The sequence below is a fragment of the Momordica charantia genome, assembly GCF_013281855.1.
Source record: "Momordica charantia cultivar OHB3-1 chromosome 3 unlocalized genomic scaffold, Mcharantia_2.0 BLBB01000003.1, whole genome shotgun sequence".
Lineage (NCBI taxonomy): Eukaryota > Viridiplantae > Streptophyta > Magnoliopsida > Cucurbitales > Cucurbitaceae > Momordica > Momordica charantia.
In genome coordinates this window covers 8,400,374-8,412,741 of record NW_028275161.1, presented here as the reverse complement: position 1 = coordinate 8,412,741, position 12,368 = coordinate 8,400,374, and the positions used below count along the sequence as shown (strand labels likewise).

General features: G+C 38.7%; 1 long non-coding RNA gene across 1 annotated transcript; it reads left to right on the top strand.

Annotated features, from left to right (window-relative positions):
* Positions 1-10,065: 10,065 nt before the first annotated feature.
* On the top strand, positions 10,066-11,912 carry LOC111024864 (uncharacterized). The gene is made up of 3 exons (XR_002603407.2): positions 10,066-10,245; positions 10,471-10,710; positions 11,344-11,912. It is a non-coding gene; the product is annotated as an uncharacterized LOC111024864 (long non-coding RNA).
* Positions 11,913-12,368: the final 456 nt, after the last annotated feature.

Here is a 12,368-nt window from a genome sequence, read left to right as displayed (position 1 = left end):
GTTCGGGATTTTGGCCAGATTGCCTGGCATTTTTTGGGTTGGTTTCTAAAAACTTCTCTTTACGTCTTTTTTCCATTTGGTCAGTGGGAACTTGATTTATTCACTAAAGCCCAACCTTGGGAAATGTAAGTTAGGTAAAATAATAGGAAATCAATATGGGATGTGACTTAGGAATAAGCGCATAAAACATGGTCCTAGTCATACGTCCTCTAACCCATAATGCAAATTAGTTCGTAGATATTATCTAGGATTGTAATCACACATAGGAATATGATTATAGGTTACCCTAGCATCTGCAACAACCAAAAGCGGTAGTGAAAGAGTAGAACTCAAATCTCAAGAAAAGTCAGGAATTGCGCATGGTGAATTTTCCCAACATAGTGTGTTTTCCAGGTTTTGCATCAAACTTAAGGTAGGAGACGAGGTTGAGTTTCATTAAATTGATTGTTAGTTACAACCCCAAACGACAAAATTTCATCACATTTTTCTTCCTAAATCACAATTACATATTTGAACAATTTCACTGCATTACTTGATTTTGAAAAGCAACAAGTCCCTGAGGATTCGACCTTGGATTACTTCCAAGTATTACTAGTGACCGTGTGCGCTTGCACGAGTCTCTAATCTTTTTAAAGGTAGAGAAAGTCCCAACAAGGCTGTAGCAGGATTATTAGCTAGGTATAATGTCAAGCATAGAGTCAGTACAGCATACCACCTTTAATCAAATGGCCAAGTAGAAATTTCGAATAGATAACTCAAAAGCATCCTAAAAAATGTGGTGAACACCAGCAGAAATGACTGGGCATTAAAGCTGGATGAGGCTTTATGGGCATACAGAACGACATTTAAAACGCTGTTAGGAACGTCCCCATGCAAGCTGGTGTCTGGAAAAGCGTGCCATCTACCCATAGAACTGGAGCACAAAGCATTTTTGGGAAGAAAAAATTGAATCTAAACTATGCTGCAGTAGGGGAAGTCAGGAAGCTACAGTGGCAAGAATTGGAAGAATCTCAAAGGGACGCATATGAAAATGCAAAGATTTATAAGGAGAAAACCAAGAAATGGCATGATGTGCGCATACACCCCAGGAAATTCGAAGTAGGGCAGCAAGTTCTCCTTTACAATTCTAGGCTCAAGCTATTCCTGGGAAGCTAAAATCTAAGTGGTCGGGGACCTTTCAAGTAGTAAAAGTTTCCACCCATGGAGCTATAACAGTCAAGAAATTAAAATCAGATAGAGAGTTCACTGTAAACGGACAACGACTCAAGCACTACTGGGGACAGTATGTGGCAAAGGATGCTGGTGCTCATCAGCTTGCCCCTGCATGAAGGAGTTATTTTTTACTTATTTAAAAAATAAATAAATAAAAATAAGGAGTTATTCTTTACTTATTTTTTTGTTTAGAAATTTTTAATGACTGAAAGATTGATTTAATTTTAATGGCAAGTGGTTTGTTGGTGAATAGATAATTAAACGCAACCACAGAGAGAGAAGAAGTGGTAGTGATGAAGGGACAACTAGCTGGGCACGGTAATTAATTTCAAAAAAGGGGCGTTAATTATTTTCGGGAATTGAAGGAAAATTTAAATTTCAAAAGGGAGGTCTTTAAAGCCTCTATTTAAAGCCAACTACCACCACCCACCAACCAACGATCGTCTTCCCCCTTCATCTTTCTTCTTCATTAAAACCGTCACGCCTGAAACCCGAGGCCCTCTATCCTAAAAAGCCATCACACTCATTCCTTTGTCAACACCAACTGCCTGTAACAGAAGCCATGCCTCGTATCAAGCAAAAGGCCAACTGTAAGAAGCTAGAAGAGTTACCTCTGTTAGAAGGCTCGTCGGAGGATATCGGTGGCTAAGGCAACAAATCGATGGAGGCAGAAACCGTCGAAAAGCAAGTCGCATCACCCGCTCATCTGCCAGCAGTGGCTGATTCGCGTTTAGCCTCATTTCCTGAGGCAGAGAACATTCTTCCAGTGCAATCAGAAGAGGACAACTTTGAGAACCCCACCTCTGAAAACCCACCACCCTCCACCCCTACCAATACCTCTCACCCAATAACTATTCCTTCGCCTTTTCCAGTTACCTCACCGACAAGCACCAAGCAGCTACTACAAAATCTTCAAAGCCTCTAATGGCCCATCTGCCTCTGTGTCCAAAGGCCCCATCGAAAGTAATATGGTTAAGACCGCGACCTCATATGAGAGGAAGCGGCATTCTTCTGTCCCTTCAATGCAGGTCGCTGCTCAGCCGCTTCCACCAGGGCAAAAGAGAGCCAATGTTGTTGCTCTCGAGGATGCAGCCTTCATAAGGTTTGGTACACAGGCCGCTGTGGAGGCTCATGAACGTTTTCGAAAGTGAAACTTCTTTTTCGAGAAAGGATTTCAGCTGGACCCCATGCCTACGTTTCTCCAACAAGTCATCACTAAGAACAAGTGGGACTACTTTTGCACTCCCCCTGGGGAGTTGATTCCACGTCTGGTAAAGGAGTTTTATGCGAACCTTCGCCCATACAGCATTGGAAAAACAATCGTGCAAGAAGTAGAGGTTTTCTGAAGCCCTAAAGAGATCAACAAGATGCTGGAGCAACCTAATGAGGCTTAGTTAGCTCATGTGCTGTCAATCGTGGCCTACCCTGGAGCCTCCTAGAGTATCGCCCCACAAGGAGCCTACTCTCTACCCTCCAACTCCCTGAAGCCAGAGGCTAATGTATGGTTGTACTTCCTCAAGAGCCAAATCATGCCTATAGCTCATGACTCGTCAGTAATAAATGAGAAGGTTCTACTCCCCGCGTGTTTAGTGGAGGGTACCAGCATAAACGTCGGCCAGCTCATTCACCACGAGATCGCCCAGTGCACCTCCAAGAAGTTGGGCCGACTGTTCTTCCCCAACCTTATCTCCAAGCTGTGTATGAAATTCAGAGCTCCTGTGGTCAGTGATGAGGAAGCGCTAACAGAGAAACGCATTATGGACAAAGCACTTCTAGACCGCCTCATGGCCAATGACAGCACACAGTGAGGCACTATTCCAATTAGGGCCGTCAATGAAATGATGGTCCATCAGGCAAGAATTTCGGGGGAGTTAGCTCAACTAAAATCTATGGTGGCAGCTTTAGTCGAACAAATTACAGCTCGCGATGCTGAACTCAAGAGCCTCCTAGAGGGCATAGCCAAGTCGAATGTTGTAGGCCCCTCCGCTCAACGCCACGCAATGGAAAATATGCTGGAGCACAACTCCAGTTCGGAAAACGTAGAGGCTGAAGAGGACAGTGGCTCGGAAGAAGAAGAGAGCAAGAGCAGTTCTATATAGTCTGTGGAGCCCCCTTCTTCGTCTTCATCTCTTTGATTCCGGAAACCTAACCAATCAACAATCAATCAATCTTTTCAATTCTACATTTACTTTCTTGCCAGTTTAAATTCTGTTTTTAAATTCAGCATTTTGTTCTCTTTAGGCTAAGAGTGTTGTTGTTTTCATGCTGTCCCCCTCCCCCCACGTTTATATTTTGAGTGCTTAAATTAATAGAAGTATGTTGCATCAGCTGTTCTATGCATCTTGTTCTTGCCTTGCGTTCTTAAGTAATAATGTTGCCAGTAAATGTCTAGTCTTGAATATACTTTTGTGCTAAAGCATCCGCTTACGGGCAGTAACTATTTTTGTACGAGCAATACTATGGTGAGCACTGAAACCCACTACACACAAGTCGAGAAGATGGCCCTTGGATGGCTTGGAGGTTGCGTTCCTACTTCCAAGCGCACCAGATCATAGTCTTGACTGGTGCTCTAAAAGCCAGAGACCTCGGGGAGGATAATGATATGGGTTGTCGAGTTGAGCGAGTATGGCATTCACTCCTCTTCAAGAGTAGCTATTAAAGGACAGGTCGTCACAGACTTCATGGCCAAGTTGACCCTGGCCCCCACCCAAACCATATCAGGGTCACCTCGAGACGCTTGACCTTCCATACTGATGGGTCAACAAATGATTAGGGCTGCAGAGCAGGAATCTTATTGACTAGCCCCGAGGGAAGTCGTCATAAGTACGTCTTACGCTTCAAGTTTCGCGCCTCAAACAACAAGGTCGAATACAAAGCACTATCACCAACCTCAGCAGGCAAAATCGATGGAGCCACGAGACATCTGTATCCTCAACGACTCTCAGCTGGTAGTCAATCGAGTCAAAGAGTGTACCAGACTAAATATGAACGGATGCCCCGTGCCTTCAAAAGGTACGATCACTTTTGGGCTCATTTAAATCTCACGTCGTCATTGGAGAGGGCAACCACCTGCGATTTCTTGGGATGACTCTGTCTTTGTTGCATCTGAAGGGAGTTTAATCTCCAGTAGAAACGGTGAATCATGTTCTTGATTTTTGCTTTGAAATTATAAAACACACAACACTAAAAATACAGGGGATGAACTTTATCTTTGAAGAACCTTTCTTCTTTGTAAAACCAATCTACATCACCACCAGTATCTTCCTTTTCATATTGCCGAACTGGTTTGTGGAAACCAAAACGAATGTAGGGAATTGAATTCGAGAGAGAATTTATCAAAGGGATTTTAGAGAGATTTTTGTTATGTAATTCACAATTGGGGAAGAGTAGAGAGAACTGCAGAACTCCTCCTACACTTTTAACCAAAAAAAACAATGACATGGCCAGTTACCTCACGTCATAACTCCCTAGTCCCCTATAGTTATGCAGGGAGTTGACAAAAGATTGATTAATTAATTAATATAATTATCTAATTAATTATTAATTAATTAATTTAATTATCTAATTAATTATTAATTAATTAATTTAATTATCTAATTAATTATTAATTAATTAATTTAATTATCTAATTAATTAATTTAATTATCTAATTAATTAATTTAATTATCTAATTAATTAATTTAATTATCTAATTAATTATTAATTAATTAATTTAATTATCTAATTAATTATTAATTAATTAATTTAATTATCTAATTAATTATTAATTAATTAAATTAATAATTATTAATCCAGTTAATAATTAATTAATTAAATATCACATATTTAACTAAAATCGTATATTTGAATTATATTCGAAAGCATTTCTCTTGTATAACCTATAGTTTTAATACGCATCTCATGCACATTTATTTTATCCTATAGTTTTAATATGAATCCAATTCACATTAATTATTATTTGAATCTTATTCAAATATTTCTCTAAAAATATATAGTTTAATTATTGAATCTTTATTCAAAATTAAATTATATATATCATTATGTACACTATCTACATTCCTTTATACATATATACATACATATATATATATACATATATACATACATATATATATATACATACATACATACATAGATATATACATACATATATATACATATATATATATGTATATATCTATCTGTGTGTGTGTGTGTATTTGCAAAGGTAAAAAAAATATATTAAACAAATAGGATAAAGGAAGATCTCACAGCCCGAGATCAAGGCAACAAAGCAAGACAAAAAAAAATCAGACTAAACCAAAACATCAAGAAAACAAATCACTTGCCAAAATAAGCATAGGATCAGAAGACCGACAACAACTCCCAGGCCAAGTAGTGTAACGAAAATAAACCTCAACCTGAATGGCCCTAAGAAGTGCAGAAGGCGACCGACCACTATCATCATGAACCCTCACGTTATGCTCTCGCCAGATAAGGGAAATAGACGAGGTCCAAGTTAACCGCCACACACGTCGACGAGCAGGTTTACCAAAGCTAATATGGCGTACCCAAGTCAACTGAATAGACCAATAAGCAATCTCGTGCGACGAACCAGCATAAGAAGCATACCATCCCAAATTGCCTTACTGAAAGGGCACTCAAAGAAAAGATGGTCACATAACTCCTGACCAGCACAAAAGACACAATCAGAAGGAACTGCCGCATCCCAGTGCCGAAGATGATCATACGTAGATAACCGATCTCGAACAGGCAACCAAGCAATAAAAGAGTTCTTAGGGATGTTGCCCTCAAACCACAGCAGATCAGCGTAAGAAATGAGCGACCGACAAGGACGCAACACCCCTTACGCACTAGATATCGAGAAATGGCTCGACCAATGCAGGATTCAAACCAGAACATCCATACGCCCAACCACCGCCTGCACAGACATAACCTCTTGAAGAATATCAAGAAGGTCAATTGAAACAGAAGGCCACTGCCAAGAAACAATTCCCTGATACATAATTTGAACATTTCAGATTCTTTCAAATTCTTGATCCTCTTTTTACTCGTTGTGAGCTAGCAAGGGGACCTAAAGAAATACAGATCAAAAGCTCCCATGATACGGGGTTGATTTAGAAAACTCATTAACCAAATGAACGAACATTCGTTAGCTACGGATCACTCCACTAAAGACCCGCAATTTCACTCTTCTCACTGTAAAATATGTTGTGCCCATGGATTTTGACCATTAACAATAAGTCAATCATTCACGAGTGTTCGTAACTACAGTTGGTTCACATTACCGTTTTACCCCTGAGTTAGCTCTTTTACCTTAAGTACCACTAATCACCTAATGAATAACTTGTTTATGGTCTAACCATTAAACATATCTCTCTCTCGGGCCAGTGAGAGGATGGGACCCTTTGTTCAAGTCCCGGAATCAGCATTTAAGCAGGCACTCATTTACTTACCCTAAAGTTGGGAATAAGTGAATTTCATCTTGCGTAGTTATATTTCCAGCTCCCCACTCGGTTGTAACGAAAAATGAAAAAGATGAACAATAGAAAGGAAGTAAGATAGAAAATGTTTACGAAGGAGAAAGGATTTGATTCATTGAAATGAGAACTAGTTACATGTATTTATAGGGAACTAAGAAAACCGACCACTAAGCCACTACCCTTGCATTTCTTTCTAATGAACCCACAATGCCACTAAACCCTAAACTTCTCTTCCACTAGCACCATTATGCCACTAAGTTACTAAGCCACAAATTACTCCTCAAGTTACATATCTACTCATCACTGCTTCCTATGAAATTAACAACCTACTAATCCATTAACTCGTAAAATCTCTTAAGCACTAACTGTTGGGTGTGTTGCCCTAAACTCGTAGTTTGTATTTTGTAAAAACAAATGTCTATTTAATAAATTTTTATTCAATAAATTTGTTGTTGAATCATAGCTTTGCATTGTCAAAAATCCAATAAACTAAACATCCAAGGTTATTTATGATGTAATCGGGACAGTATATATACTGGGTATATAGTTGATATACAGGGTATATATTTGATATACCCCTGATATATGAATGGATAATGTCCCGTGAATAACCTAAAGGGTCTATAGTATATGGATAAGGCTGGGTACCTTAACCTGGCAACACTATGGATATGGCCCACTCTGTAAAGGTTATAGACGGCTCGATCCAGGTCGTTCGTGTGGAGACATGCGAGTCGGGGTATCCTATGCAATGAGTTTGTATAAGACCGGACCGCGAAATAGGCAATCTTTAGATGTAACACCGTTAACTAATAGATAGCCATTTCTTAGGATGACCAGGAAACTCATTCTCAATCCTAAGTGAGTTATGCACTCCTGCCCGTGAGGGCTCGTTCTTTGATCTGTACGGGTGAGAGTGGCCTGAGTCACCGACTCAATATTCCTACCATTTTGGGGACGAGACCGAGTGGAGAGCTGGGAACATAACTTCACAAGATGGAATTCACTCCTCCCCGCCTTTAGGGAAGTAGGTGAGTGTTCCCTTAAATGCTGATTCCGGGACTTGAACAAGGGCCCACCCTCTCATTGGCCGAGAGGGACTTTCGGTTATTTGTTGGACCATAACCAGGTTGTTCATTAGAGGAGCAGTGGTGTTTAAGGAGTAAGATATAACTCAGGGGTAAAACGGTAATTTGACCCAACTTGAGTTACGAACACTCGTGAAGGATTGACTCATCATTAATGGTCGTATATCCATGGACACGAAAACATTCTGTAGTGAGAAGAGTGCAACTGCGGGTCTTTAGTGGAATGACCCGTAGTTAACGAATCTAGATTAACTCGGTCAATGAGTTTGATCGATTAATCTTGCATCGTTGGAGCTTCGGATCTGTAGGTCCATTAGGTCCCCTTGCTAGCTCATAACGGGTAAAACGAGGATCAAATTTTTGAAGAATTTGAATTGTTCAAATTACTTAAGGGATTATATGTATATTGATACATTATAATATATAGTTAATTCTAAATTAAAACTATATATTATGAGGGAAATCATTTATATTATAATTCTAAATTAAAACTATATATTATGAGAGAAATTATTTGAATGAGATTCAAATAAAATTACTATGAATATGATTCATATTAAAACTATAGGTTAAAAATTAATGCACATAAGATGTACATTAAATCTATAGGTTATACAAGAGAGAATATGGTTTAATTAAATATGAGATATTTAATTAAATGTTAAATGATTAATTGTTAATTATTTAATATGGTTGGGTTTTATGTTCTAAAACTCATAGTTTGAAAATGACAGATATACTTTTATCATTCAATAAAGTTGTTATTGAAGGTTTTAATCAATAAGTAGTTATTGATCCAATAAAATGTTCTTACTATATCTAAATCCAATAAAATAAAGCATCCTAGACTGTTACCTGAGACTCAAACTCTATGTAAGAGACATAAATATGGATTAAGTTTGAGTTAACAGTCTAAATGGTCTATAGTATAGGAATAAGGTTGGGCGCCTTATTCTGGGGACACTATGGATGCGGCCCACTTTGTAGCTAGTACAAACGATGTGATCCTAATTCGTTCATGTGAAGACATGCGAGTGGGGGTGTCCCGTGCAAAGAGTTTGCATATGACCGGACAATGAGATAGTCACTTTTACTTTATAACACCGTTTACTGTTTGAAACTGACTATCTCAACTTTGATGGCCTAGGTAACTCGATCTTAATCCTGAGCTAACTATGAACTTCTGTTTACTCGGGATTATCCTTAGATCTGCATGGGTGAGAGCAGCTCAACAGCGCTGGCTCAATAAGCCTCCCATTTCAGGGGTAAGACCCGGTAGATAGCTAGGGACATAGGGTGCAAGAAGGAATTCACTTCTACCCAATTTTGGGATAGTAGAGAGGTTGTTCTCTTAACGGCTGAATCCAGGTCTTGAACAATTGGCGCCACCCTCATCAAAAGGTTTGAGAGGATTTTTTGATTTGATAGTTGGACTACAAATCATTGTTCATAAGAGGATTAGTGGGACTTAAAGAACAAGAGGTAATTACAGGGGTAAAGCGGTATTTTGACCCAGCTGTAATTACGAACAACCTGTGAAGGGTCGACTTACCGATCATGGTTATATCAAATAGACATAATATATCTACAGTGAGGAGAGTGCAGCTACGGGCTTTAGTGGAGTGACCGCGTAGTTAACGATTGTTGGTTAACTAGGTTAAAGAGTTTAACCAATTAATCTCGGATCGTTGGAGCTCATGATCTGTAGGTCCATAAGGTCCCCTGGCTAGCTCATATAGGAATAAACTTGGAATAATTTGAAGGAATAATTCAAATCGTACGAATTAGGTTAATCATATGAGATATGATTAAGTAATTGATATATGATATCAATTTGAGAAATTTGGACAAAATATTTAAATAGGATTTAAATATTAAAATTATGAATGCGGATTCATAATCGGAGGCATGGATTTCATCAAACTTCGGATTTTGGAAAAAGTCAAATAGTTGACTTTGACCAGAGAAAGTCAAAGGTTGACTAAAGTAGATTAAAATAATGTTTTTAACCAAGTTGGTGCAAAATTCCACTAACTTGTTGAGTGAAACATTTAAATAATCTAAAAAATTCACTTTTTGACACTTAGTCATGCCATGCATGAGTGAAATGTGTGTTGTAAGCTTTTGGTGAACTTAGACATGCATTTTGACACTTAGTCATGCCATGCATGAGTGGAATATGTGTTGTAAGCTTTTGGTGAACTTTGATATGCAAGAGTTGCATGTAATTTGTCTATTTAAGAAGGCTTTTGTTCAAACATCAATATCTCTTGGAAGCTTTGGCCATTTGATGTGTTTTCAAAAAGCTTACATAACTCCTTTTAGCTTCACTTTTCTCTAATTTTTTCCTTCTCTAAAAAGAGTCCCACCACTCTATTCCAAGCCTTGAGAATAGCTAGGAAGATCTCTTGGTGGTCCTTCATTGGAGCTATTTGAAGATTTTTGAAAAGCTACAAAGATTTGTATTCTTCTCTACTTATCTCTAAGCATCATAATGTATGATCATGCATGTTTAATCCTAGGTTGTATTATGCATCTAGATTATTATTTCGATTCTTGCTCACTTCCGCTGCGCATGTATGTATTTTCTCCATCAAATATTACATTTAATTAATTAATTATTAATATTAATTATTTATTAATTTGATATATTAATATTAATTATTAACTCCCCTGCATTATTGCAGGGGAGTGGGGAGTTAAGTGACGTGGGGTAACTCCCCACGTCACTAGTTTTCTGGGGAAAATTTGCATAAAGGTTCTGCAAAAACAGAACAACATGTATCTCCCAAGGTGAAGCTCTCTCAATCTCTCCCTCTCTTCGATCAAGGTGCTACCACAAGCACGATCCCCAGACCCAAGAGGATAGCGAGGAAGACATAGTGGTGGTGTTCGAGGGAAACTCGTTGAAGAGACGTTCTTCAAAGGTAAAGTTTCCTCTGTATTTTCCTTCTTTGGAATTCGATTTTGTATCCCGAAAATCAGCAACGAAAATCCGTTTCCGCTCTGGGATTCACAACACTGCACTAACATTATAATTAAACACAAATTTGCACTAATTTTTAACATCCCCCTTAGTGCAAACTTACGATCAACAACACCAAATGTGTGGTCAACAACACCAAGTGCACTTCTGAGTTCTTCAAACTTGTGTTTGCCAAGCGCCTTAGTAAATATATATGCAACTTACTCCTTGGAATGTATCTTCTACAGTTGAATGTCGTGTCAAAACTTTCTCTCGAACAAAGTGAAAATATGTTTCAATATGCTTTGTACGAACATGAAACACTGGTTCCCTGCAAGCTTAGACACTGGATAGTCCAAAATAGATAATATTTCTCCCATAAGTCTTTTCAGCCAAACGCACTATTGAGTAGTGATAACTCTCAGATAGAGAGTGTTTAATAGGCTATTCAGGGCATTTATGTTGCGAAAATGCGAAGATATCTAGAAATAAGCTTAAGAAAAAAAAGAATACATCGAGCGGGCCCTAAACTCTTGGAAGTTCTAAATCACTTTGATTTTCATGATTTAATGCTGAATAGTTGTTAGTTTTGTAGGGGCAGTTGAATTCAGATTTAAAGGAGAAGCATGCTGCCAAGTTGTGATGGTTATGTTATGTACAGAAAAGAAGCACTGGTCAGCAGCGTGGAGTTCATCCGGATGCTTCAGAGCGCGTAACAGCACAGTAATTCTTTGAGTTGGGAATATTACTGCATCTGTACAGCCTCTAAGAAGTGCCATAATTTAAAAAAGGGTATTTAAAGAAATGGAGACCAGCCGCTAGGGGCATTCAGACACCCTTGGAAGTTAGCACCATTTTTGGGAAGATAGAAAGAGGAGAAGATTCCCTCATCGACGAAGGGGATTGTTATCGAAGAATGAGCTGAAAGACACTGGTCGTGTCGTGGGGTTACACTGTACATCATAGGAAGCTTCTTATTCTCTATTTTCTCCTTCAGCAATGATTTCATCTTCACTCTTCATCATTTTCTTTTGCCATTTTAATATGAACTAACCTTCACCTTTGGGGGGGGGGGGGGTATTCCCAACGCTTGTTGTTTATTCGTGGTTTATCTTGTTCGACTTCAATGAATGTTTAATGGAAGTGTACTTAATTTTTGTCTCACTATGCTTGTGTGGCCCACTTGTTTAGTGTGTTGTCTTGCTTGAGGTTCGAAAGAGCCCTTGTTAAGTAGCTTAGCTTCCTTTAGTTGTATTAATCCTCGATTTGATAGGAAGGTGGATACCTAGGGATGAGGTTCACCATACAGCGCCTATAGACCGTTCTGCGATGAGTATCTTAGGTACAGTGGGAATCGGGTTAAATTACATCTAAGGTATCTTGGGAAAGAGCCGTGAAGGTTTGGGCAGCAGATCTGGAGAGTTGAGTGGTGATAACCTTTCGAACACAAGAGCAGCTAAGAAAATCCCCCTCCTCTATTTACTTATCACTCATTTCTTCCTTGTGTTTTTAATCTTCATTGCCAACTACTTTTGGGTGTGCTGAGAGTTTGTAATAATTGGTTTCCATTGCGTGTTTAGTTTAGATAGTTTTAGAAACCGAATTAATAGATCATTGATT